Raw genomic sequence first — 26,327 nt, forward strand, 5'->3', positions numbered from 1 at the left:
AGTGAGTCTGTGAAGTTCTATTTGGAACTTGGAGAATGTGTCCGTGTTTCAGTTATCTATTGCTGCATAACCAACCACTCCAAAGCAAATTAAAATCGGAGGGACCTGAGACGGCAATTTATTACTCCTTATGATTTTGCAATCTAGGCTGGCTCAGCCAGGAGTTAGAACTTTGCCCTAGAACTCCAACCAGGCGTTTGGGGTCCTATCACCTATTTTCAGGCTCCTTCATGTTTAATGCCTGCCTTTCTGCCAAGAGTTTGGAGAAACAGCTAATCCCATCCAGAGGCTCCCTGTCAAAGGCCACCTTGGGGGACGTGTCCACAATTTACACGGAAACTCCCTTTGCTGTCAAGCACAGAACTTCTACAAAAGGGCGGACATCAGTTTGGCACAGTGTGAATCAGAACTTTCTTATATCTGGAGCTAACTTGTCCTCAGCCAGTGAGCCCTCCAGTTTTAGATGAAGTGAAGAAGGGGATGCAAAACTGTGACTCAGGGATTCTGCAAAAGCAATTCCTTCACTCTAAGACGATGGATGGTCTTACGACGACCTGAATTAGTTGTTCCCTAACGTAACAATGCTATTGAGATGCAGAAAAGCCACTGAGATGTCTGGAAACAGCGGGGTACTTGATCACTGGAAGCATAGAAGATGTCCATTTCCTCAGCATCGTGGTTACCTAACTGGTGGGAGAGTTCTTTCTTACCCTGCGGGTATGAGCAGAGAGGAGGACACCGCTTTCTCAATCACTCACACTTTGCTGCCTTAGAAATCTCCCAGACCATGTGCTATTTACATATCCTAAGGAGAAAAGAAAAAAATGAATGAATATGTCAGACTCTTACCACTGATTAAGGCTGGTAATCAGCCTTGGACATCTGCTCGCTTAACAACTTTATTAGCAACCACAGAGTGTATTTGTACTTCTCTTGCATTGCTTAAGGACGACCTAATTTACATTGGGCCTCTTCTCAGGCTTTAAAGACATCTTTCAAAGGTATGTGAGATATCAAAGAACCATTGACAGCTTGTGTTTAAAAAAAAAAATGATGTCGCGTGGGTCACAAGGAAGAGATTCCAACCTAGGGGTTCCCATTTTGATTTGGGATCTGAGTGTAATAAATTATCTTTGTCATAGAACGTAACAGTTCTGGTCATATCCCAAACTGCAGGGAAAATGTTAGACGTCTGAAAGCAAAAACACCAGGAAGTGATTTATTTCAGGACAAGAGTTAATCTCTTTCCACTTTGGGTCCGGAAATTCATGGGCTTTGTTTCCTAGATAAGACTCCCTACAGCTCTGGCCAACAGGAATAAGGTGGTGAGGCAATCCTAGGTGTGGACAGTGTTATCAATAGCCTAGGGTTAAATTTGATAGCTATTTCTGACAACCAGGCTTGATTAAATTCATCAATCAGAATATGCTTTAGATTTCTTTATGATGCTGATATTTGTAGTTGCTCTACTATTCAACAATTTTAAATATAAAACGAAAACTTTAAGAGAAAGCTATCTGAGTAATGGGAAGAAACTATTTTTGGTGTAAAAAATGTCAGTTGTTTATATGTGACTTCCATGTAAGGGAGAAAATGCTACTGTCATTATAGTAACTGAAAGAAAAATGTTAGAAATAATGAATCTGCATGCCAAGTTACGGTCTATGTGGTTTTCCTTTTATGAATAATTACTTTTTTGTTTGTACAAAATAATGAATAATGTATTATTAAATTCACGTGTCCTTCCTACTTGGTAAGTATGTTATGGAGCAGTCACATGTGTTGCAAATTGCTAAGCATTAGTAATTGTGGCTAACATGATTTCTTGGTGCTATGTTACTTCATCTCTTTAAATCCTCAAAATAAAATTTAAGGCAGATATGATAACCTTATTGTAGATGAGGAGATAGAGGCTTAGACTGTGTGATGACCCAGGACACAGAACTAGAAAGGGCACAGGTGGGGCTCAGATCTAGGTGTGTCCGTTGTCAGACTAGGCATTTCGTCAATGTGCTCCCCTGGCTTTTCACACGGTACATTGATAACCTCAGACTTGGATAAATTCCATTGGTGAGAAACTTGGTAGACATTTTCACACAGGAGAAGTTGGAAGCATTGAAGTGTTTTCTAATTATAGAGTGAGAAATGGCTCAGAGAAATCGAGTAATTTCTTAAAGGATATTAGTTGACAAAAAGTAGTTGAAAGTTTACAGGATAATTCTGTATTTTGTGTCTTTTGCCTTGGATTTTTGCTCTGGAAGTGAAATGTTTTATTTTGTAATTTTAAAAAATATTTGTTCATTTTATCTTTGAGGGGGGGAGGGGCACAGAGGGAGGGGCACAGAAAATCCCGAGTGGGCTCGGCGCCCCAGTGGGAAGCCTGACGCAGGGCTCGAACTTACGCAACTGTGAGATCATGACCTGAACCGAAGTCAGTTGCTTAACCGACTGAGCCGCCCAGGCGCCCCTGGAAGTGAAATATTTAAAAATTTCTAACAAGGGTCCCAAGAGGATGTGGTTCTTTTCAAATAAGAATACATTATGGTTTCACAAAATGAGTTGCTCTGTTTTTTGTTTTTGTTTTTTTTTGTCCGGTGGGTCAAAGGAAGGACTCCAGCATTTGTGGCACAGAAGACACTGTGCTAAGCAAGTTACTTCATTTAATTCTGACAGCACACTGGGGGCTGGGTGTTAGTGTAGACATTTTTCAGCTGGCAAAACATGTCAGGAAAGTTAAGTGCCTCAACACAAGTCGTATACGCTATAAGCCACAGGGCTGGGATTTGGACGCATACCCTTCTTAGAATTCTATTTATTGTCCCTTGAAAAATGAGGGAAATGAAATCATTTCCCCAAATGAGCAGATTCTTAATTAACCTTCCAATTGTTTTTGTTCCAACGCTTCATTCTGAAGGTTGGATATACGGTCAATGAGAGTTGCGACTCGAAATCTACAGCAAGTTTGAAGAGCTGTGTTGGTGTTGTTGTTCCGGGAACTGCCAATCTAATCAACATAGCTTTTGTCTAGGAAAGGGAAGTCAGGGGCTTCAAGTGTCCAGATTTCCACTTGTGTTATCGCAGTACACACAGCTGCAAATCAGTAACTACAGACCGGCTCCTTTGATGATTCTCCACATTTCCCTCCAAATGAGGGAGAAAAGTAAGAAAACTGACGTTGAGTCTAGTCAGCATGTTTTACCCATAAAGATTCAAGAAGCTGAAACGTAGGATCGATTCTGAAGGCTGAAGAGCACGGGGGCATTAATGACTCACCTTCCTGGGCAGATGTGCTCCTCCCTGTTGCAAGGAAGGCTTTGCTCACTCGTGTCGTATCTCCATCCTCTGTCAGTCTGGGGTGTTTGGGATTATCGAGTCAGCTGCAGGAATGAGTCCTACTCTTTCTCTTAGGGGCTGGGGTAGCTTCCTTAAAACACCTGGTCCCATAAGTCTGTTCAGACCCTGATTCAAAGCCTTGGATAATAGATGGGGCGCCTGGGTGGCTCAGTCCGTTACGTGGTGACTTCGGCTTAGATCATGATCTTGCGGTTCGTGAGTTCGAGCCCTGTGTTGGACTCTGTGCTGACAGCTCAGAGCCTGGAGCCTGCTTTGGATTCTGTGTCTCCCTCTCTCTCTTTCTCTCTCCCATTTGCTCTTTCTCTCTCTCTCTCTCATAAATACATAAAGATTAAAAAAAAAATTAAAGCCTTGGATAATATGGATCCAGGATGCCTGAAGCCACCCTAGAATGATCAGCAATGAAAATGTGCTTGCTGAATATCAGTGGTTAGGGAAGGTGGGAACTTTAGACTCCACTCCATACCCTGGCATTTCCCCTCGCCTTTGAGTCTAGGTTCCTCTTGCCCACAAGTTAACTCTGTTTACCAATCCCCTCTTCAAAATGGGTCGCACGCACGGACCTACAATATTCACCCACTTCTCTCCGAGCCTGTCTCTAGAGATAGCTCTTAGAGGCAGCTGATGTCCTAGGAAGTGTAGTATTCTGCTTCTTCTTTATCCTCACATGCTGCCTGGATCAGGACACGCCTTCTGTTTGGATTTGGAGAGCCCTGGATCAGGGCTCAGCATACGGCGGCAGAAAAAGCAAGAGTTCGAGCCAGATGAACTTAACGGAAATATTGGCTCCAGCGTGCATTTAACTGGCCATGGGACCCAAGACAAGTCTCAGTTTCCTCATATGTAGAAGGAGATGAATAATTGCCGTGCAGGGTTGTTGTAAGCTCAGAGTCAGTGCGTATAAAGCACCTGCTTTAATGACTGGCATGTATTAGCCATTTGATAACTGTTAGTGTTTATGATGTCTTTCAATGAACTATTTGGACAGTGGGAAGCAAAATGTAACTCAGACATACTTAAGACTCTGGCATAGTTTGTAATATTGAAAACAAGGAAACCAGGACTCGAGTTCTCCTCTACTAGTCCAGGGATCTTTAGAGAATGCCTATCCTGGTTTTGGTGAGGCTTCATCTCTCGTAGGTATTTTAAAGATAGATCTGACAAGGAAGAGGAAATTCTCCCTCTAGTACTGTATCTGGATGTTGCAACCAGGGAAAGCCAAGGAAACCTTTGGAACATATTGGAAACTTTAAAATTTAGGCTGAAGAACTGGAGGGGTTGACAACTTATGGAGGTTCCTTAGACAGTGGAATGGTTTTACAAATAAAGTGCCTGAAGCCAAAACTCTTAGGTCATCTAAAATTAGACTGGACAAACACTCGAGAGTGAGCTATGCTGGCAGGGAAATGAACAAGGTGGCCTAAGGACTTTTTCCATTTTTAATTTTTGTCAGTCTGTGGAAAGTTATCTTACTTTTTTTTTTTTTTTGTATTTTCGAATGTATTTTTTTTCTTTAGCCCTCTTGGTATTTTTTTTTCCCTCAGATATATTTATAAATTCTACAAAGCTTAAAATTACAGCAAAAATGCCATTTCATACTGTTAAGTTTAGTCCATTTTAAATCCTGTCTTGCGAATTTCTCCTCCTACGAAGCAAAGCTGTCCCATCATGTTGCCTTATGGCCATTGCTATTTTTGAATTACATTTAGAGTAGAGTTAATCCACCTTTGATGAAGAATTTAGTATCCATTGGCAGGTCAACTTGTGATTTTATGCTGTGAATATAGCTGCAGATTATGGAGCATGGTTGAATTTAAAGTATTCGCAGGGATGGAAAAGCAGTCCAAATGCAGAAGAATCCTTTGTGCTGTAAAGATTAAAGAAGCAATCTTGCAAGAACAATGCTTCCACGATGGACAAGGCTTTCAGGACGGCCTGTCACAGAGGAGCGCAACTGGTTGTGAGCATATGGAAGGCAGTTGGGTGTGAAAAAGCAAATAGAAGAACGGAGAAGCAGTAGGAGAGGCCAGTGTGGGACTGAGAGGGACCCAGAGAACGTTAATCATGGCACTGACGTTCGGAGCCGGGCTCAGAATGCAGACTGGTGCAGGAAGCACGTTTGGAAGATTAGAGCAAGCAGTCGGGCTGGAGTTTAGGAAAGTAGCTGCGGTGTTAGGATCCCACCGTGGCAGGAAGCAGGGCCCCGGGAAGGATCTGGATAATGGGCTTTGGCAACAGAAAAGGACACAAGCTGACATTTCAGTCTAGCCTGAGGTTTTGTAATTGCCGTGTTAGGTCACAAGCTAGTGTTGGCAGCCTGTAGGTGCAGGTAGGTGAGAGTAATGGGGGGAACATGCTGTTGAGTGAGATTTACAGGAAGAAAGGAGGTTGTTGACTTTATAACAGCTCCAGACATAGGTCTACCTTGATTTCAGTGGCCCTTGGCTTTCAGTTTCTACTCAGATACTGGATCTTCCACCTGGGAAGTAAAATGTGAAGGAATTAGACACTTCTAGAATGTCTACCATTTAAAAAGTACCTAGGCACTTTCCCTACGCTACTCATTGAACTAAGCAGCCCAGGACATAGCTTTTTTTATTTCTATTTTATAGAATATAGGGAGGCTCAGATGGGTGATTCACCCTAGTGCACACAATAATAAGCGGTAGCTTTTATTTTTTATTTATTTATTTTTAATTAATTAATTAATTTATTTATTTTTGGGACAGAGAGAGACAGAGCATGAACGGGGGAGGGGCAGAGAGAGAGGGAGACACAGAATCGGAAACAGGCTCCAGGCTCTGAGCCGTCAGCCCAGAGCCTGACGCGGGGCTCGAACTCACGGACCGCGAGATCGTGACCTGGCTGAAGTCGGACGCTTAACCGACTGCGCCACCCAGGCGCCCCTAAGTGGTAGCTTTTAGATCCGATTCCTGGTCTGCGTGATTCCAAAGTCCCCACTGTTTCCACTCATCCATATTGCTTCCTACAGAGGCCCAGTGACTCCAGGGGCTGGACTTGGCATAGAGCAGCTTTTCGGTAAGTATCAGGTGCTGTCGACTTTCTCCTTGCCTGTATCTTTCTCCTACTAATCTCTTAGAGATCCATTCTTTCATTTCCCCCCCAATTTTTAAAAATACTGTATTTTTTAGAGCAGGATTAGGTTCGTGGCAACACTGAGCAGAAGGTACAAAGATTTCCCAACACTATTACAGTAACAACCTAATGAGGATCCAGCCTCTACTCCTGTTCTAACATCCATCCTCCTAGTAGCAAGCAGAGTGAACTCTAAAATATAAATCAGATTACTCAGGAAATATACTCCAAACTCCTTACTATGGCCTAGATAGCCCTAAATAATCTGGTCTCTTTTCAGTTTCTCTGATGTTACCTTTCTTTACTTTTTACTTTGTTCATATTTTCCAGCCATACTGGCCTTATTCCTGTCTCAGGGCCTTTGCACATGCTGTCCTTGCTGTTTGGAGTACATTTCTTCTATATCTTTGAATAGAATTTTTTGTCTTTCAGATTTAGTTTTCCCCTTATATGTTCCCTTCTCAGAGAGGACTTCCCTGGGAAACTAAGTAGCTCTTATTACTTTCTACTAAATCAACCTACTTTTATCTTTTTCAAATCATTTTTGTGTCAAATTATCTTATTTACTCATTTTCTCTTTATTTCATCTTTATTTTTTTTTGTTTTTCCTTTTGTTTTTCTTTTCCTTTCCCTTCCTTTCCTCTCCTCTCCTCTCCTCTCCTCTCCTCTCCTCTCCTCTCCTCTTCTCTCCTTCCCTTCCCCTTTTCTTTATTCTTTCTTTCTTTCTTTCTTTCTTTCTTTCTTTCTTTCTTTCTTTCTTTCTTTCTTCCTGTATTTCATTCAGCTCTTATGGCATAGAAGGTCACCCCAAAGTTAGTGGCTAAAGCAATCACCGAACTCACAGTTCTTTGAGTGAGCCAATTAGACTGGGCTCAAGTGAGTGATCTTCTGGGTTAGACTGGGCTTACTCATGCGTATATGGTCAGGTAGGTGGCTCTGCTTCTGAGGGCTGGTTGCCTGTTGGCTGGGGTGACTGGGGCACCTGGATTAGGTTTCTCTCATCATCTAGCTGGCCAGCCCAGGCTTATTTATGTGGTAGATAATAGGACTGTCAGAATAGAGTGCATCCGTTCTCTTGAGGTATTTGCATATTGTCACTTCCGCCTCATTCTATTGGTCAAAGCTGCCCAAATTCAAGGGGTGGGGAACAGACATCACCTCTTAATTTACAGATTACATTGTAAAGGGGTGTAGCTATAGAGAAAAAATACATACTGGTAATCATTTTTGCAAACAACCCACCGTAGCTGTGTATATTTGGACTTCATTTTAGATTCTTAGCATCTGAATCCCTTTTTGAGTTTGGGAGATTACCCACTTATAGATTTTTGTAAGGCAGAGATTATTTCTTCCTGTAGGAATGGAACAAGCCTCATATTTTCATTTTTTTCCCCCCTAAGGCACAGGCAGTTGTGCAGGTTGGAAGAGAACAAGGTAAGACAGCAGACTCCTGGGGGAATTGATTTTTTGGTGGGGGTGTCTCCAGCTCTGCAGTATAGAGCGGCTTTCCTCATCGGGTCAGTTCTATGCAAGGTTTGATATGTTGTTTCTGGAGTCTTAAGTTTGAGCCTTATTCTTTTTTTTTTAAATTTTTTTTTAACATTTTATTTATTTTTGAGACAGAGAGAGAGAGAGAACATGAACAGGGGAGGGTCAGAGAAAGAGGGAGACACAGAATCCGAAACAGGCTCCAGGCTCTGAGCTGCCAGCACAGAGCCTGACGCGGGGCTCGAACCCACGGACCGCGAGATCATGACCTGAGCCGAAGTCGGACGCTCAACTGACTGAGCCACCCAGGCGCCCCTTGAGCCTTATTCTTTAGACATCTCATAGATTCTGTAAACCCCTCCATATTCTTTAAAATACTCTTTTTTTTTTTTTTTTTGTAATCTCCCTGGGTCAGATTTGGTTGCTTTGCTACAAAGAGCTCTGTTTCAGCAGTTGGTATCAGCAATGGAGTTCATTTTTCTCATATAACAGGAAGAGTTAGGTAGTTACCAGGTTAGCCCAGCTGCCCAGACAGCTTATCAGGATTCTCCTTCTATTTTCCTACCTGGCCATCCTTAGTGTGTATATTTTATCTTCATGCTGTTGCCTCCTGCTAGCTCTGTGTATTCCTTTCATGTTCGAGGCAGGCAGGGGGAAAATGGGCTGGCACAGGCTGTGTGTTTATTTTATTAAAAAAAGCAAAAGTTTCTAGAAGTGCCCCTTTAGATCTTCCCTCACACTGTCTTGGCCTAAATAAGATCACCTAGATGGTGGACCTGAGAGATTGGGAGGGGAGTATCTGACCCTAACCTCCATGAGGAAGGCACGAAGGGAGGAGGCTAGAGAATGTGTGTTGAATAAAGTGATGGCCGGTGCCCATCACATTCTTAGTCCCTCTCATTATAATGATGGTTCCTGGGGACCAGAGGCTGTGCTACACTCATTGCAGTCTGTCCAGTGCTTAGAACAACGTTTGGCACATTCATTGACTGACTAGCAACAGCTGGAGTTTCTTTTTAAAATATACCTTATTTAGGGGCACCTGGGTGGCTCGGTTGGTTGAGCGTCCGACTTCGGCTCAGGTCATGATCTCTCAGTCTGTGAGTTCAAGCCCCGCGTCGGGCTCTGTGCCGACAGCTCGGAGCCTGGAGCCTGCTTCGGATTCTGTGTCTCCCTCTTTCTCTCGCCTTTTCCTTCTCGAGCTCTGTCTGTCTGTCTCTCTCAAAAATAAATAAACTTTAAAAAAATTAAAAATATACCTTATCTTTTGCATTACAGAAGTACCCAGGCCCAGGCCAATTATTAAAGATTTGTTTTCATGCAACTCTCCCCAGTCTTTTCCATCCTCTGCCTGCATTGCGTTCTCATCTGGAATACCGTTTTTGTCTTGTCCTTTTTTCCTTCTCAAAAATCTGTATTAGTGCTGTTGCAGGAAATCTCCATCTCTCAGCCTGGGATTCAACTCCTTGCATTAGCTGTCTGTTCCCTCTCCCACATCAGCGACTTAATTGGTAATCACTCACAAATCCAGCTAATCTCACGGCCATCTGGTATACATCGTCATATCCAGTGTATGCAGGGTGACAGACGGCAGGGCTTATGGGGACAAAGGCAAAAGGCTTCACTGTGAAGGGAATAGGTGAGACCAGATACGGGGAAGACTCTCCGTATGGGATGGGCTGCCACACTGCTCTGTTGAAAGCGTAGGATCAGTTACCATTCACTTTGAACTTGTGTTTAGTTCACAGTCTCATTGGGAGCACTCATATCGGGCAGGGGGCTGGGACTCATATCGGGATTGGACTGAGCTGGTCCAATCAGCGGAGTGCTGACAGCAGTCTCTTTGTCCCCAGCTAAGTGGAGCGTTCACCAAGATCAAGAATAGCAGATTGAAACACAGTCTGGCCCACGGCGCTGAGAGTACAGGGAAGGCTGAAGTTCTGGGGCATGCAGGTGTCCAAGGGCTCCCTGTCCTGCTGAGCAGGAGCCAAGTCATTCCTAAACCCCTAGAGAGGATAGGACCACGGACGGTCAGCCTTGGAACTTGTTGGTCTGAGACTGGGGAGGCTGAGTCTACAATTTGTAGCCTCAGTGGTGGCAGTCAGACCGTGTCCATCGGGTATGGACTGGCAATAGAGTCCTCTTGACGTCTTCTCTCTCCCTTTACAAGCATTCCACTTTTTCTTGGGAATTCTCTGGTGTGCTTAGAGGGAGATTTTGAAAAACCAAGGGGGACGATGATGATAGATCTCAACTTATTTGATGAATAATAATTCAAACCAGTTTTACAATAAAACAGTATAGACATAGACAAATTTGGCATGATGTTTTTCAGGCAAAATTGAGTTACATTTCAAACTTCAATTAAAACTCCAGTCTATGATTATGCATTCATTCATTTCATTAGGGGTGCTAGAAGGGAAAGAACAGAAATAGAGAATTCTAAGACAAATCAAGGGCCACTGGAGACACTGTAATGATTATGAAAGTTGTTCATTAAAGATATGTGTACTAAGAATTTAAACTGAATTCAGAAATTTCCATTTTTAGAATGAGTTAAAAAGACCATGCTTGGGTTTAAAAAAATATTCTCTAACAGGAAAGGAAAGTTCTTGATGATAGCATTTGGTGCTAAGGATTAGAATAAAACTGCTATTTGGAGAGAATATCTAAATGTCTTCTTTCTTAAGGTAAAAAATGTCAAGCCAGAGTAAAATTTCAAGGTATTTTTCTCACTTAAAAAAAAGTAACCTACATCTGTCTTCAAATAAATAAATCCTTCTGAATAGTGCACTTGATTCAAGAATGTCTATGTCCTCTAAGCAATAAGGATCCTCCAGATAATTTAAACTAACAGTCTAATCACATGGATAGGTTGAAACTTTCCTGCATCATTGTTTTATGGCAAATTGGTATCTTTAAGCGCCTAAATATTTCCCTGTGGTAGGGTGCTAAGAATCCACCTGGGGACAGGGGGCACCTGGCTGTCTCAGTCGATAAAGCATGGCACTCTTGGTCTCAGGGTTGTGAGTTTGAGTCCCACATGGGGTGTAGAGATTATTTAAAAATAAAATCTTAAAAAGAAAAGAATACCCCAGGGGAAATTTACCCCACATCACTCTTTTCACTGGCAGCTTCTAATAACTGACTTGAAATCCCAAGAATTACTTATCAGCTGAGAGAGAAAATTATAAACCTAAGATCTATTTACCTGATTATTCTAAGCAGAAACTTTGCTTTATTGTTTTGCCAAGGTATTTAGGAATAATTTTGTGTATTGACTTACTTGTCTCTTAAACATAGCTTGGTTATATACGTTTTGAAGATAACTGCATTTTCTTTCACTCATGCTGAAGTTATTCCTTTTTTTGATGAAATAAAACATATTCCTTACCAGTATTTTGATCACTCTTGAAGACTTTATGGAAGATATGATTTACCCCTGACAGGCACATTTTTTAGAGAAACCCATTTTTTTTTTTTCATTCAGTAAATACTTACCAAATTCTGACTAAGTGATTATAACTCAATAATTTGCCCTGAATTAAAAATAAGTTTTGTCAAACCACAGAAATGATAAGCTATAATTTAGTATGGCCTAAATTCTTGAGATATGTAGAATTCTACTTCAATAATACTATTTTTCTGTAAGACTAAAACAGATTTAAGACATTTAAATCAGAATCATTTTGAATTTTATTTATTTATTTATTTATTTATTTATTTATTTATTTATGAGAGAGAGAGAGAGAGAGAGAGAGAGAGAGAGAGAGAGAGAGAGATATCGCAAGGGGGAAGGGACAGAGAGAGGGAGAGAGAGGGAATCCCAAGCAGGCTCCGTCCTGTCAACATAGAGCCTGATGGGGACAGGGGTGAGGGGGCGGTTCTTGAACTCACGAACCATGAGATCATGACCTGAGCTGAAGTCAAGAGTTGGATGGTTAATCGACTGAGCCACTCAGGTGCCCCTCATTTTGAATTTTAATTTGGAGTACATTTAGATCAGTTTCATCTGATTAGCCACTAATGGGAATGTGAAATTCCACTGTGATTTGGGTTTTTTCTGTTATCTCAACAGGACGTAGGCTATCTTGTCCATTTTAGGCCCTGTCCATGTCATAACTATAAATACGTAATTCTAGAGTTTGCTCATTTCATTACATGAGTAATAACATTCACCTTTTTCACACTTCTTTCTCTCAGCGATTCCAAGGCACAGATTACATCCTGTACTTGAATGCTTCTAAAATCTGTTGCTTCTTTTAATCTCTCTCCCAATCTGTAGTGTCGTATTAATAACCGCTGTTTGAACATTATCACCTGCATGTCTTTCAAGGACCTTAACGAAGTTTGTTAAGATGGAATGGATTTATGCAATTCCTGACTTAATATCCTCTCCTCTTATGTTGGCTACTGTTGTTTGTGACCCTGTAATTTTGCCCAGGCGTGAAAAAGTCAAGTTGTCCATTGTAATGAGGCCATAGCAGGCACTCAGTAAGAGTCAACCCTTGCCAATTTTGCCCCACCTGCTTCATACAAGTTTTGCTGAACTGTGCTCTGTGCTAGATTCTTTACTTACAAAAGATTATTCATTTAAAGCATTAAATAAATTATCTATCTCCTTGCCTTCTATAATCAACCTATTGTTATGCTATTTTTGGGTCTACCTCTGAAGTTTTGGGGGAATAATTTCCTTCCTTTCTATTCCTGTTTTCATTACTCTAACTCAGGCCCTCAGGAACTCTTGATTTAACTATTTTTAGAGCCACCTCCCTGGTCTGTCATCACCGGCTCCTCCCTCCAAATTATCTGACTTAGCAATGTCAGGGAAGTGTGCAGTCCTGATGAAGTCATTTCCCTGCTCAAAAATCTCAGTGCATTTCCATGTTCTGTAGAAGGGAATAAAAACTCCTTAGCCCGGATTTTTTGATTCTCCACACAGATAGGCTTCAACATTAACTAGAGAACATTACTGCAAGGTGGTAAGGGGCTGTACTATTTACTAACTGCGTGTCCTTTGGTAAATTACTATTCCTTTCTCAACACCAGTGTTCCTACCTGAAAAACAGGGACGATAATAGTACATATGTCACAGAGCCATCATGAAGATTCAATAAATAATTCATTTAAAGCATTAAGCATGGTGCCTGTCACAAAATAAGTAATCCATATATATATTTTTAAAGTTTATTTATTTTGAGAGACAGTGCAAGCAGGGGAGGGGCAGTGAGAAAGGAGAGAGAGAATCCCAAGTATGCTCTGTGCTGACCGCATAGAGCCCAATGTGGGGCTTGATCTGATGAACTGTGAGATCATGACCTGAGCTGAAAGCAAGGGTTGGACACTTAACCGACTGAGCCACCCAGGCGCTCCAGTAATCGATACATTATAATATTATTATTACAGAGCTGCTAGATGAGTTGATAAACAGATGTTATTCGTGGAATTTGGTGTCCATTCAGTTCTACTCTGTAAGTTTTGCAAATGGGGAAATGAGTCTGCTATGGCCCTGGGAATTATGGCTCCCCACTATTTAGTTCCTGTGTATTTCTAATTAGCAATTATCTCCAGAAGAAGGGCTATGCCTGTTTTGTTGTATGGAGCACATTAAAACTGTCATCACCACTTGCCTAACAAGATTAGTCATAAAACCCTAAAGTCTACCAATTGGTGAATGGATAAAATATGGTATATTCATGCACCAGAATACAATAAAAAGGAATGATGTACTGATGTATGCTAAAACATCACCGAACCTCGAAAACATTATGCTAAATAAAAAAAGCCAGACACAAGAGATTCTATATTGTATGATTCCATTTATATGAAATGTCATGAATAGGCAAATCTATAAGGAAAGAAAGATTACCGGCTGGAGAAATATCGGTAAATGGGGACAAAGTCTTTCCGGGTTGACGGAAATGTGTGAGAATAGTTATACGTTCTTTTATGACACGTGTCACCCATACCACAATCAAGACACAGGACTGTCCAATCACTACAAAGATCTCCCTTGGGCTACCCCTTTATGGTCACACTCACTGTTTCCCAACACCATCCCTGCCCCCTGACAACCATTAATCTGTTCTCCAGCTCCATAATTTTGTCATTTCAAGAATTTTATATAAATGAACTCATACAGTATGTGAGCCCATTTATATTTAATGTAATTTTTGGTATCTTAGGGCTTAAATATGCCACACTATTTTAAAATTTTCTGTTCTGTTTTTTCATTTTTCTATTTTTTCCTTCATGCCTTCTTTTAGAGTTTTTGGAGTTCCATTTTGATTTATCTATATTATTCTTGAGCATATCTCTTTGTGTATGTTAGTGGTTGCTCTAGGTATTACATTATACCTATATAATGATCAATTTACTGAGGTAGACATTTTACCAGTTTAAATGTAGAAAGCTTCGCTCCCTTTAAACTCTCTCATTTATAATTGTTTTAATATTTCCCCTACATACATTGAGAATTATGTAAAGCAATATTATACTTTTTGCTTCAACTGTCAAAAATCATTTAAAAATTTAAGAGAAGGAAAGTCTACTATATTTACTCATATTCTTGGGTTTAAAAAAAATTTTTTTTAACGTTTATTTTTGAGACAGAGAGAGACAGAGCATGAACGGGGGAGGGTCAGAGAGAGGGAGACACAGAATCTGAAACAAGCTCCAGGCTCTGAGCTGTCAGCACAGAGCCCGACGCGGGACTTGAACTCACGGACCGCGAGATCATGACGTGAGCCGAAGTCGGCTGCTTAACCGATTGAGCCACCCAGGCGCCCCATATTTTTGGTCTTTTTAAACAAAGTTTATTTTTGAGAGAGAGAGAGAGAGCGCGCGTGGGAGCGTGCGAGTGGTGGGGAGGGGCAGAGAGGGAGAGAGGCTCAGCATTGTCAGCGCAGAGTCCCCATGCAGGGCTCAAACTCACAAACCATGAGATCATGACCTGAGCTGAAATCAAGAGCCAGACAATTAACTGAGTCACCCGGGCGTCCCTTTAGTCTTTCTGTTGCTCTTTCTTCCTTCCTGATATTCCAAGATTCTTTTTATCATTTCCTTTCTATTAGATAACTTCCTTTATCAGTTCTTTTAGAGTAAGTCTGCTGGTGACAAATTCTCTTAGCTTTCCTTCATGTGAGGATGTCTTGATTACCTTTCATTCCTCAAGGATGTTTTCACTGGATCTAGAACTCTGGCTGACAGCTATTTTATTTCAGCATTTGAAAAATGGTTGCAACTTCCTTTTCACTTCTGTGGTTTCTGATGAGAAATCTGCTGTCACTCAAATTGTTTTCCCCTTATAGGTAATGGGTCATTTCTCTATTCTGTTTTCCAAATTTTGTCTTCAGTTTTCTGAAGTTTGATAATGATGTGTCTTTGTGTGAATTTCTTTGAGTTTATTGTCTTTGGGGGCTCAGTTGGCTTCTTGAATCTGCAGTTTGTCTTTTGCACAGTTGGGGAAGTTTTCAGCCACTATTTCTGGGAATTTTTTTTTTCCAGCTCTACCTTCTTTCTTTTTTCCTTCTGCAATTCTGATGATCCAAATGTTAGCTCTTTTGTTAAGGTCCTAGACTTTTCTGAGGTTCTATTTTTAAAAAACCTATTCTCTCGTTGTTGTTCAGATTGAGTAATTTCTATTGTTCAGTCTTCAAGTTCACTGATTCTACTTCTGTCTTTATTGTGCTGATGAGAACATCCATTGGGCTCTTAAATTCTAGTTATTATATATTTTCAGTTCTAGGATTTCCATTTAATTCTTCTTTATGTCTTCTATTTCACTGCCAAGGCTTTTTATTTTTTGTTTCAAGGTGTTTGTCATTACTTACTGAAGCATTTTTATAATGGCTGCTTTAAAATTATTGTCAGATAATCCCAACTTTTTTGTCATGTTGGTGTTGGCATTTTTGACGTCTTTTTCAGTCAAGGTCAGATTTTCTTGGTTCTTGGTATGAAGAATGATTTTTTTTTAATTGTACCCTAGATATTTTGGGTATTATGTTATGAGACTGTGGATCCTGTTTAAAACTTGTTTTAGCAGATCTTCTTTGACACAGTGCTGCCAGGAGAAAGGGAGTACCCCTCTTTACTGTCAGGTGTGGATGGAAGTTCAGGTTCCCCACATTGCCTCATTTGGCATCCTGGGGAAGGGGGACCTTGTTAGTTCTGGGTAGATGTGGATTTAAGTAGCGTAGGAAGTTTAAAGTGATGTCAGGTGTCTTTATGTAAGTGTAAATACATTTTAAATACCATCAAATCTGTGATCCAGAATGTCAAATTATAGCATGTGGATTTCAGGTTTCCTGTGTGGTCTCACTGACCAGTGGGGAGAGGTGGCCTCACTACTACCAAATAGTGGTGAAAGCTTTGGCTTTCTTTTGGGTTCCTTCTGCTACCTCCTCTGACACTGCAAGGAGGGGAGCAGTGTGGATTCACTACTGCCAGTGGGGATGGAAGTGCTGAGTCGCTACTTGGTCTTCACTGATGTCATCTCAGCATGGGAAAGGGAGAGATGCCACCATGAAGCTGGAGAAGAAGAGAAGTCAAAACTCTTCAAGGCAGATGGAGGTATCTTTTTCTCCATGGTGTTCGGCTGTGGTTGAAGATATTGTTTCTTCCTTGCTAGGGTTGCCCTTTTCCTAGACCTTTGGCTAGAGAGAGCTGGCTTCTATTGGGCCATTTTTAAATCTGATTCCATTGGTGTTTCTGAGTTGCTGGCTTCTCTAGTACCCAGTCTAGATGCATGAGGCAAAAAGACAACCCAGGGAATAGACTGCCATATCATTCCTTGTGTCCTAAGATTCCTAGTCCTTCTGCCCCCTTCTCTGTATTTATTTTATATATAATGTCCAAGGTTTTTAGTTTTACTTAGCAAGAGGAATTAGAAGTGGTCTTTTATTAAAATCCTGTAGATCCTTGAGATTCTGTTCATGTAAAAAAATCCATTTTCTTTTTATTGTTCAAGTTGAGTAATTTCTATTGTTCCACCTTCAAGTTCACTGATTCTTCATGTCTTCTCCATGGTCTGTTGAGACCATATACTCAGCTCCTAAATTTCAGGTATTATATATTTTCAGATCTAAGATTTCCATTTGGTTCCTCTTTATATCTTCTATTTCTTTGCCAAGGCTTTCTTGGTCTGGATAATAAATTTTTATCAACTAATCTGACCATTTTGTTTTGCCACTCTGCTTTATAATGTAGGAGTATTGATTTGCAGGACCTATAAGGAACTTATATAATGGCCAGACAAGCAAGTAATGGGGTTTATCAAAGATATACCCTCTTCATTGTAAAAAAAGTTAAGCTTTGAAATCCCATCATAAGAAAGCAAGGTAAACAGAAAGAAAACCAAAAGTATTTTCAACATGTAGATAGGTGTAATTTTTTTCTCCGAAAAAGAAATGATTTCACCAACAACTTACACATTTTTGTTCATAGAAGTACAGTCCACAAGAACCTGAGACTGGTAACAACCCAAATGCCCTTTAACCAGTGAATGAATAAGGAAAATAAAACAAATTTTAAAAATCCATAAAATGAATTACAGTTTGGCAATAACCAGGAATGAGGTACTGATACATGCTATAACATGGATGAAACTTAAGAACTATGCTAAACTACGCTAAATGAAAGAAGCCACGCATCACTAAAGACCACATATTACATGATTCCATTTATATGAAATTTCCAGAATATGCAATTAGAGACAGAAAGAGATTCCTGGTTGTCTCTGGCTGGTGTGCGGGTGGTTGGATGCGTACAAAGTTTCTGGGGTGTTCTAAAATTAGAATGTTCTAAATATTCTCAAACTGTATTATGGTGATGGTTGCACAACTCTGTGAATATCTCATTGAATCATCCACTTTAAATGGATTAATTTCATGGTATATAAATTATAACTCAAGAAAGCTGTTTAAAAGTAGAGAGAACCACGGTGGGGTGTTCAATGGACGTGTGTGGGAAGCTTTGTGCCCTCTGCTGCCTAAGGAAAGGGTAAATGACTTGGCTGTGAGAACAGCATGGGGTGGTTTTTCATATACACTGACCATGATTCCATTTTTATGAAAGGTCCGGGACAGGCAAATCCTATTAAAAAATGGTGGAAAATAACAGGGGGAATCTGGTGAAAATTAGAAGTTTTAACTATAGTTACTAGGCTAATAGCAAATATCATGACAACAATAACCCACGTATACTGAAATCTCTGTTTTTAGTTCTTCTCTCTCTGTTATGATCGTTTTGGTCAGATCTCCGGCAGCAACCTTCTCTTGTTCTTTTATTTGGGCTGAATCCCTCCATCTTGGCATTTGGTCCAGGTCTCTGCCTTCTTCCGTGTGTTTGAAAAGTCCTTTATGTTTCCTGCTCCTGAGAGTAATGGCTTTCTGAAGAAGAGGTCACGTGGTGCCCAGGGCCTGGAGCTTCACGGAGTGTCTGCTTCAGCTCTGCTGTTGTTGGCTGCTCCATCCTTCGGGCCAGTCGTCTGCAGAGGCTCTCCTTGCCTGCAGTGGGCAGTTTTTCGACCTCGGCCAGAGCGGGGCGGATTTCGCCGACTTGTGCTCTGCTCTGCTTGTTAAGTGAGACCCGATACCACTTCCACTAGGCTGGAGGCTGTGCGGAGCCCTCGGGTCAGGAGACGTGCTGTGGTCGGGGTTTCTGCTGGTCTCCTGGGGGAAAGCACCCGTCACCCCGGGACCGAGGTTAGCTTGACCGAGAAGGGCAGCACCACCAGAGTGTAGGGGTGCGGGGCCTGGTGTGAGCAGGCTAGGCAGCCAGTGCTGGGGCAGAGCTGCTTTCTGCAGGTGGCTCTGTGTTGACGCTGAGGGGGGGGGGCCGGGGAGAGAAACGGGTCCTGCTGGCTCTCCTTTGTCCCCAGAGAGGCGTCTGTGGTGAACACTGCCTCTCAGGGCCTCCTCCAAGAAGAGAGCATTATCTCCCGTCTGGGTGCCCCAGGCGTTCTTCAGCTCACAGTTTCCAAGGCAGTCTGCCCCCACTCCTCCCTCCCCACCTCTGCCCCCTCCACCCCCTCCCCTGGGGCTGTGTGCCAGGCTCCTCCCCAGGAGCAGGGCAGTGCCCTCAGTGCTCTTTCTCAGCTGAGCCCGCTGACCTTTAAAACTCGTCTTCTAGCCCCGCTGGGCTGGTCGAGAGAACTCTGGAATATCAGCACCTCTTGTTTTCACAGCCAATGGCTTTGGGGAACTGTTCTCGTGTCTGATCCCCTGTACCTGTGTATTCTTCTCTCTCTCTGCCTTCTCTCTGCAACCAGGGCTTTCTCCCCTCCACAGCACCTGTGATCAGTTTCTCCCCCAAACCATGTTTCTGTACTAATTGCCTTCTTCTGTGCGGCTTTTTCCTCCTTTTAGTTGTGGTTTGTTTTGTTAGTGTTCAGGTTCATTCCTGGGATATTTAGAATGATTTGATAGTTGTCTAGTTGTGTTTGAGGGACGACAGGAGCCTAGGGTTCTGCTATGCCGTCATCTTAGCCCCGCCTTCCTATACCACATCCGTGTATACTGAAATCTTTGCTAGTTAATCTCTTTCTTCCAAGAAGCATTCCATACGACATCTTGTTTAGTAAAGCCTATCCGGGCCGAGTTTGTTTTCCCGTTAGGCGCTAAGCATCATGAGGACAGAAGCTGGGCCTGTCTTATCTATTGTCCCGTTGCAGGATCCAACACCAGAGATCAGGCTGTTTTGCTTAGTCTTGCGGGACTCTAGGTTGCAGACAGGCATGCTGAGGTGTGGGAAAAGCTCTGTAGGTGGGCCGAGCAATGCCCAGATTCAGCAAGGCTGGGTACAGGCAGTAAGCTGTGGTGGGTATATGTCAGGGAAAATCAAGGGTACAGACCAAGAAATGGTCCTGTCCTATCAGATCATAGCAGGTTAGTGCTGCGCAGTGTGAGTGAGTCTCTATCATGCTGCTTGATAAGTCTTCCCATATACACAGTTGTTTTCTGAATATGCTAGCCTTTAATGCCTGCTTCCAAAAGGGGGGGAAAGGGAAAAAGCGGGGGGGGGGGATCACAGGTGCTGTCCCTTTAAATCCCGTTAGCTACTTCAGGCAGTGGGAGTTGTAACCATTGCCACCCACCTCTGTATGTGCCCCCATGACCAGGAGCAGTAATTAGAAATTAGCACACAGAATGCCAGTATTTGGAGGACAAGGTCGTTATTACTCACCCTGGCTCCCACAAGCTGCTTCAGGAATGCAGGCTCTTTTCCCCATAGTTGCCTGCCCCAGGGCTGGTGGAGGAGAGATAAGTGGCGACTACCATGCCAGTGGCTGAAATAGACCAAACTTGACCACAATTTTAGCAGCCAAGCCTTCTGGAAGCTGCGAGCATTCACATAGCCTCCCGAGTTCCAAAAGAGTTGCTTCAGAGTTTCTGCCAATGCAAGTGCTTTCCAGGTATTCCGAGCCCTAGCACTTTCTACCACACCATTTCCCCACCACCTACCCCTGTGTTTAACTTCAGTTCTTAACACAATATCCAAATCATCAGAGTAAATATTTTAGAGTAATCTTGGAAACTACTCCTCTTCTCAAAACCCTCCTTTGGTTTCTCATCTCGCTTCAAAGTCTTTACTAAAGGGCGCAGGGCCTTACGTAGCTTGGTGTCCTGCCACTCACTGTAGCCACCCTGACCTTTCTATCACCACCCAAGTACCTCACATACTTCCCACACACTCTTGACTCAGGACCTTTGCACGTACACCCTCCGCTAGAAACGCTCATCTCTCGGATGCCTAATGCCCCTCCCCCTCACTGCTTCCAGGTATCTGCCCACACATCACCTTCTCACGGAGGCCTTCTCTGACCTCCAGCACTGCTACTTGGTTTCATGTTTCTTCATAGCACCTAGCATCGTGTAACATGCTGTCCACTTGTTTACGATTCGTTTCTGCTGGATAACATAAACTCCACGAAAGCAGAGATATTTTCTGTTGCATTCGTTGCTGTGTGTGCCTGGTGCACAACGTGTGCGTTAAATGTCTGTAGAATGAATGAATGAACAAATACACGAGGGAAGTTGTGTGACAAACCCCAAGTCTGCAGGGCAGTGCTGCTGTGGGCTGAATTATGCGCCTCCAAAATTTGTGTCTTGAAGCCCTAACCCTGCAACGTGATGCAGTTTGGAGATGGGGCCCTTGGGAAGTAATCAGGTCATGAGGGTGGGACCCTCATAGGGATTAGTGCCCTTCTAAGAAAAGACACGGGAGAGCTCTCAGGTAAGCATGAACACTTGCACTCTCCCTGCCCTCTAGCTGTGTGAGGACACGGTAAGAAGCTGGCCGTCTGCAAACCAGGAACCAGACTGACTGGTACTTTGACCTTGGACTTCCCAGTTTCCAGAACGGTGAGAAGTCAATGTCTGTTGTTCAAGCCACCCGGTTTGTAGTATCCTGTTACAGCAGCCTGAGAAGACAGGTTGCCTAAGACAGATGCCAGTGTCATAGTCCGGGAGACGTTTGATGTGAGGGATGGTTTCCAAGACAGAGACCTCTCAGGTTCGACATCCAGCAACGTAACTTCATCAGAATGGACCATACTCAGACTTCCATTTGGGTTGGATGGAAATGACAAAGGGCGTGTTCCATGCTAACTGTACAAAATGATGATGCATCCTGATTAAATCTGGTATCTGCCCTGGGTTCGTTGGGCCTGCCTGGAGAGGTAAATTCTAGCAGTTAAGATGAGGGAGGGTTCTTCAGACATCAATCTCTCTATAACCTACTGTATTAAACACAAGCAGAGGAGCATTCCTTTAGTAGACATTTATCGATTGTCTACCGTGTACAAGGCACTGAGTTATTTCTGGAAATTCTGAGGCGATAGATAAGTTGCACTTCTGGTGCTTAATGAGCTTACTAAGAAATCACCAGTTGTGGGGCAGTATGAAATGTGCAAGAGTGTGTATTTTTACAAATAAGAGATTACAGTGGAGGGTATCTATTTCAGCAGGGAATGTTCATGTAGTGGGAAGGCAAGGGGTTCATGAGAGGTTTCTGAGGTGAACTGAGTATTGGAGGAAGAGAGGCAAAGGTGGATGGTGATGGAGGGCAGGGAGTTTGGGCTACGAGAAGGCATTCCAGGTGAAAGAAACAGTAGGCCCAAAAGTTTGAGCCACATTTAAGAAGCATCAAGTAATTCAATCCAGAGTCAGACACGTGGGTTGAGATGAGACTGGAAAGGTAAGCTGGTCAGATCATAAATGGGGTGGCGGGGCAGGGTGTGGGGTGTTTGGGCAAAGGCTGCAAGGACCGTGAAGTGTTTAAAAAGATTAACATGGAAAAAATAATTTCCATTAATTATTAGGACATTTAGGCACTCTCTGCCAAACACATGTATTATCCTAGTTAATCCTCACGATGAGCCTATAAGGGATTTCCTCACATTTCATGGCCAGGAAACAGGCAGAGGAGAAACTAAGTCAATGGCCTGAGACCACAAAGCTAGGGGGAAGGAGGAGACAGGAGGTGAACTGAAGTCTGACTAACTTCAAAGCACGTATGCTCAACCACTGTGGACTGCAGTCCCTGGGATCTGGCTTCTCTGCCAGTGGTGACCACGTAGAATGGAACGGAGTCCACGTATGTCAGACAGGTCACCTCAGATATCATGGCCACTGAAGCCATTAGCAGGGAAGAACCTTAAAGCGAGCTGTGTCATAGAGGCTTCTGGCATTTCTTAGACTCCTTATAATCAAAGTGTGGTGGAATGCCAGCAGCCACCGGCATCAGCGGATCAGAAATGCAGACTCGCGGGTCCCACCCCAGACCTAGTGAGTCAGACGCTACGGTTTAGCAACATCCCCAGGGGATTCATTTGCAACTTCAAGCTTGAGGAAGAATGATGTAGACTTTCCACACTGGGGTCTGCCAGAGACAAGTGCCATGGGAAAGAGCACGGTGGCACGATTGGGCAACAGGTGCACTTAGTCCCTCTTCCCAACTGGAGTCGTGGGAATGCGGCATGTGCCATGGGAGATGCTTAGAAAAGGAGAGCTCCTTTGTGCTGATGTATGAAATTCTACTTTTCCTAAAAGTGCCCGGAAGAAGTTCTTTAGTTGACATTTTTTCATTGTTCATTAGAACCGATGGATGTGAATTGTTTATCAGATGTGGGTTATAGGATTCAAAATAATGTCAACAGAAATGCCTCATTAGTCTAACTATTTCAGGGCTGGTTATATCTAACTCTAAACTTTGTAAATGTGCACTTCAATTTGGAGCTAGTAATGATGCCATCCATGCCTATTTCTACCCTGTAAACATAAATTTCTTTATTGAGTCAATAGGCATGTCTTTGTGTGAATAGTGATGATTATAAATGGACGTTTGTATCAAAGTCAGACATTATCGTTTCTCGTATCTACCCCTCCCTCCCAACTTCTTTCCTTCCCTCCCTCTATCTTTCCTTCCTGCACTTGGTGACTCTTTCTCCTCCCTCCCTTACTCTTTTTTACTTTTTAATAGCTGACTTCTTATGAAGTCAGTATTTACCAGGCAGAGCGTGCCATTTCATAATCTTTTTCCTTTTGTGATCTGTTTGGAGACAACATTCGAGAGCACATGTTTGAACCTGATCCTTTTTTCCTGGAGGACTGCTTACCTTGTTTTTGTGGTTCAGAGCAGAGGCAGGAAGCTTGGAAAGAAATCTGATTAGGTGAGGTATCTTCAAATCAGATTAGACTACAGGTAGCCATTAGAGGCAGCAGGTGCATCTGGGGACCTCGTGTGTGACAAAGTCTTGCAACTTGCTCAAATCCCATCATGATTAAGCAAAGCAGAAGAGTGCTGTGTATGCAGAAGCATAAAATCACTTTGAGTGGTGCCTCTCTTATTTGTCTTGTGTTAGGCTGAGTAGCCAAATTGTTCACACAGCCATTTTCATTAGAACTACATTGATGCAGTGATAAACAGGAATGCTTAAATGACTACCATGAACAAACACTGACTTGGAATACTTATCAAAGAATGATAAAATGTCAAACGACTTCATTTTTAGCAGCATAACAGCCTTTTCTCTTTAACATAAATAAATGGGAACTTAAGGCTGTCTGAGACAGAAAAGCTTATGAATTGGCGATCTTCTCCTGAGAATGAGACTGGGTAAGCAAGACACTGCCAGAAAAACTCTTAATTAGGAAGGCTTCAGAGCTGTGCCGCACACCAGGAACTAGTTTGTTTCTGGCTCTGGTCCCCTTAAGGTAAATTCTGTCTGGTGATTAGCATCACCTTGGATTAAATTAATTGGCTGTATTCAATCCCTGAGTGGATACACTAAAAATAAATCCAAAGACATTAGTTTCCTTGCACGAAATGAGCAGGTTACCTATCCGGTAACCTTACATGAATTATACAAACAACTTAAGACATTTTTTTCTTTAAAAGGGAAGCTTCAAGTTCTGGTAAGTACAAAACTATTTGCGTCTTTATTTTGAAAACAATCTGTGTTTAGCTAGTTGTATTTTATTTTCCATCTTATATCTAGATTACATATGTGTTCCATTTTTAACCGTTAGAAAAAAGGAATCAATCTTGCTAATGATCATTACTTTTTATCCAAACATGCCAGAAACCTTCACAATATGCCAATACTGAAGTAGGAGAGAACTTCAGTATCAGGAAATCAAGAAAGTCTAGTATATTCAAACGGGGGTAGAGTTTTATTCTTTGTTTTTTCTGATTACAAAGGCACCATTTACTCATTGGAGGAATCTGTGCAATCCATTAAAGAAGGAAGTTACTTTTAATTCACCAATGCTTATGATCACCATAGGGGATAATTGGTGTATTTCCTTTTTGAACTCCCACCCCCAACCCCACCTCACAGAATTATGATAATCTGTGTAATGAACTAATTTTTCATGTAATGTCAAATCTCTGAATTGCCACAGAACTGACCGTATGACTATACTAATATTCTTATTTTGTTGTCTACTTCCTTCTTCTTTCTGAATTGCCTGAATTCCTAGTGTGTTGTATATTAAATTTAAGATATAATTAGTGAAATGACACACGTACAGCTTATAGGTGTCTAATTTGCTTTATCAAGTGAATGGTGGTGGGGGCAGGCACAGCCCTCTTGGTAGAGCAACTATTTAGCTCTGGGCAGTACAGATATTGAGAGCAACGACGGCACAGGGAGGCATAACCATGGGTGAGCCCAGTGAACCAAAAGGTGTTGAAAACATCTGCTTGATCTTTAAAAGCAATACAAGTATTCACGATCATTCCACAGTCTGACTTTTGGCAACGAAGAGAACACAGAGCGGAGGGGAAGAGATTAGCAGCGGGCTGTCGAGCCACTGGAAGCCCATTGCACTATAACGTGGACTGCAGGGAGGAGATTTTGTTAGCCAGGTCCTCTAGGAAAGTAGGAATCTATTTTCCTCTTGGTACATCTTTGCACTGGCCTAACCTGCTGGGAGAAGAATCAGACCACTTCAGGCTACTTTGATTCCAGATATCCCCTAAGTATGTTACTGCCTTATCCCAACTTCAGTGGGCGTAGAATAAACCTTACCATTTAACAAGTATAGAAAGGAATATTTTAAAATTTTCATTCACATTCTGATTGGTTTTTAAGGCTGATTAAGAAAGGTGCACATTTGGGACACCTAGGTGGCTCAGTCAGTTGAGCATCCAACGTCGGCCCAGGGTTGTGATCTCCCGGTTCACGGGTTTGAGCCCCGCTCAAAGCCTGGAGCCTGCTTCAGATTCTGTGTCGCCCTCTCTCTCTGTCCTTCCACAACTTGTGCTCTCTCTCTCTCTCTCTCTCTCAAAAATAAATAAACATTAAAAAGATTTTTTTTTTTTTTTTTTTAAAAAAGGTGCACCCGTGTCTTTGGCGGAAGCTGCACTGATCCCTGCCATCTTCCTGCAGGGCACCTCCACCACTGTGCCTCTGGCATCTCAGCTTCACACAGGCTCTCCTGTGGAAGCTGCCATTCCTTCCCACCCTCAGTGCCACTCCCACAGGCTGGGCTACCAATCCCTTCTTCATATTCTCATGACGCCCTGCTCCTCCTTTATTGTGCTAGTCATTTCTCTGTGAATTTCCCAGGGAAATTGTAGAAGATACATAGGATTATGTCACGGCAGAGGCTGAAACATTTCCTCTGGAAGGAATCTGGCTTGTACTTTCTTCCCCAATAATGATAACGCTGTCCACAGATCCTTTAATTCAATGATAACACTGAATCTTTTTTTTTTAAATTTTTTTAATGTTTTTATTTATTTTTGAGACAGAGAGAGACAGAGCATGAGCAGGGGAGGGGCAGAGAGAGAGGGAGACACAGAATCTGAAACAGGCTCCAGGCCCCGAGCTGTCAGCACAGAGCCCGACGCGGGGCTCGAACTCATGGACTGTAGATCATGAC

General features: G+C 42.4%; 1 protein-coding gene across 2 annotated transcripts in view; it reads left to right on the forward strand.

The window, feature by feature from the left end:
- Nucleotides 1–26,327, forward strand: part of LOC109258440 (RP1 axonemal microtubule associated) — a 51,942-nt gene that overhangs the window by 12,410 nt on the left and 13,205 nt on the right. Inside the window, exon 1 of one of the 2 annotated variants that reach the window (XM_019435251.2) lies at nt 24,221–24,353. The exons of the other annotated variant lie outside the window; for it this stretch is intronic. The gene's annotated coding sequence lies outside the window, so the exon portion shown is untranslated. Of the gene's footprint in view, nt 1–24,220; nt 24,354–26,327 lie in introns of those variants that run through there. 2 annotated transcript variants of the gene reach the window in all.

Source organism: Panthera pardus, unplaced genomic scaffold (assembly GCF_024362965.1).
Source record: "Panthera pardus isolate Hobbes unplaced genomic scaffold, ASM2436296v1 HiC_scaffold_7, whole genome shotgun sequence".
Lineage (NCBI taxonomy): Eukaryota > Metazoa > Chordata > Mammalia > Carnivora > Felidae > Panthera > Panthera pardus.